At 41.4% G+C, this 2,298-nt stretch overlaps 1 protein-coding gene across 1 annotated transcript in view; it reads right to left on the bottom strand.

Annotated features, from left to right (window-relative positions):
* Window positions 1–2,298, bottom strand: part of LOC116693067 (glutamate receptor ionotropic, kainate 5-like) — a 277,749-nt gene that overhangs the window by 131,625 nt on the left and 143,826 nt on the right.

Here is a 2,298-nt window from a genome sequence, read left to right as displayed (position 1 = left end):
CATTCACAGAGACAGTAGTACTCATGGGTAAATAATGACAAGAGCTTGGCGTTAGGGCTTCATTTATCCACCCAGCGTTCTCCTTTGTATCCCAGGATTTAACCCTCATGTTGTCCTCGGGTCAAATAATATTAACCAGTAGCCTTTAACAACCTTCAACAAATGGTTAACCTCATGTTGTCTTTTCTCGTCGCATTTTTGTCACCTTTTTATCACCTTTTTATCACCTTTTTATCACCTTTTTATCACCTTTTTGGCGCCTTTTTATGTTGCCTTATCGTACCGTTTTTGGCGCTTTATCGCTGCCTTTTTTCTTGCATTTTCGTAGTCTTATTGCCGCCTTATTGTCACCTTTTTGTCCCCTTTTCGTCACCTTTTTGGCGCGTTTTTTGTGGCCGCATTTTTGTTGCCTTTTCGCCGCCTTTTTGTTGTCTTTTCGCCACTTTTTTGTCGCATTTTTGTCACCGTTTTGGCGCCTTTTTATGTTGCCTCATTGTACCGTTTTGGCGCTTTATCGCTGCCTTTTATGTCACCTTTTTGGTGCATCTTTTGGCGCCTTTTTGGCGCTTTTTCCCTGCCTTTTTTGTCGCATTTTCGTCGTCTTATCGCCGCCTTATTGTCACCTTTTTGTCGCCTTTTCGTGACCTTTTTCCGCCACCTTTTTGTCATCTTTTTGGCGCGTTTTTGGCGCGTTTTTTGTGGCTCACTTTTTGTCGCCGCCTTTTTGTCGCCGCCTTTTTGTTGCCACCTTTTTGTCTCCTTATCGGCGCCTTTTTGTCGCCATTTTGTTTGCCTTTTTTGTCGCCTTTCTGCCGCCTTTTTGTCGTCTTATCGCCGCCTTTTTGTCACCTTTTCGTCACCTTTTTGGCGCCTTTTTATCACCTTTTCGCCGCCTTTTTTGTCACCTTTTTACCGCCTTTTTTGATGCCTTTTCGTTACGTTTTTGGCGCCTTTTTTGGCGCCGGTGGGTGTTGGGGAGAAGAAGAAAAAAGGAAACACAAGCGTAACGAGTGAAGGAGAAAATAGGTGATGCAGAGGAAGTGTGTGTTTTCACTTGTTAACAAGTTCCAACTGGAGAGGAAGAGGAGGATAAATACAAAGGATGAGTGTTCATTCACAGAGACAGTAGTACTCATGGGTAAATAATGACAAGAGCTTGGCGTTAGGGCCTCATTTATCCACCCAGCGTTCTCCTTTGTATCCCAGGATTTAACCCTCATGTTGTCTGAATCAAGTTCCAAGTCCAGACCAACAATTTCAAATCAAGTCCCAAGTCAAGACTGATGAGTCCCAATAAAGTCCAGACCAGTAAGGTCAAATCAAGTTCCAGCTCAAGACCAATAAGTCCAAAATTATCTTCTAGATCCAGACCAACAACTCTGAATCAAGACCCATGTCCAGACCGATGAGTTCCAATCAAGTTCAAGACAAGTCAATTCCAATTAAGTTACGTGTTAAGACTAACAAGTCCCAACCAAGTCCTATCCTAGACACCTATCAAGTCCTGATTAAGTCACAAGTTGACCATTGACCAATCAGGTTCTGAGTCCAGACTAACACACTAACTCAAACCCTAATCCAGTTCCAAGTCAAAGACAACAAGTCCCAATGAAGACAGTAATGAGCCATAACAATGCACTCAACAAGAACAATACTTTCAGATTCCCCAAAATATGAAGGGAAATTGATTTCAGCAAACTCAAGATATTTAAGTTTGGAACAAAGTGCTGTACTGTCCAGTGGTCAACCCAGGCGTAAAACTCAGGTAGCATCAGATTTGATACAGGTTATCAGGCATAGTCTTAATTTAAGTAATGTACTTCCTTAGTCTTATTTGTCTTGAATGAGGTGACAACACTAAATGTGAATCCCTTTTGCCAAAGCAGCAACTTGGAGTTTGAAGTAAGAAAAGACCCTTAAACCCTCTGAATCCTGAGGCCATTTTTACAGTTCATTGTCCGTCTGGATTTATTTTATATAAAAGCTCGTAAAACATCAATCCGGTTTTCTACAGTCAAGATATGAACCTCATTTTTTTCAGGACAAACTGGTTTATTAGAATATTTGGGCTGCAGTAAGTTCACTTGCATGTTAAAAATGGTTGTAAGACCTTAAAGACAAATAAATAAACACAGAGCAGACATGTAACAGCGCGAGCTAGCGGCAGAAATGAGCGAAAACGCGATGAATCATGGAAATAAAGTGGATAAATCCTGGATGTAACAGTTTAGATTTAATGCTCAACGACCCCGAAAAAGGCTGGAAGTTCCAGGTTGGATAGAAAATTACCTGTAGAGG

The sequence above is a fragment of the Etheostoma spectabile genome, chromosome 7 (assembly GCF_008692095.1).
Source record: "Etheostoma spectabile isolate EspeVRDwgs_2016 chromosome 7, UIUC_Espe_1.0, whole genome shotgun sequence".
In the NCBI taxonomy this organism is placed as follows: domain Eukaryota; kingdom Metazoa; phylum Chordata; class Actinopteri; order Perciformes; family Percidae; genus Etheostoma; species Etheostoma spectabile.
The sequence above is the reverse complement of the archived record's forward strand: the minus strand, read 5'-3'. Positions and strand labels throughout refer to the sequence as shown.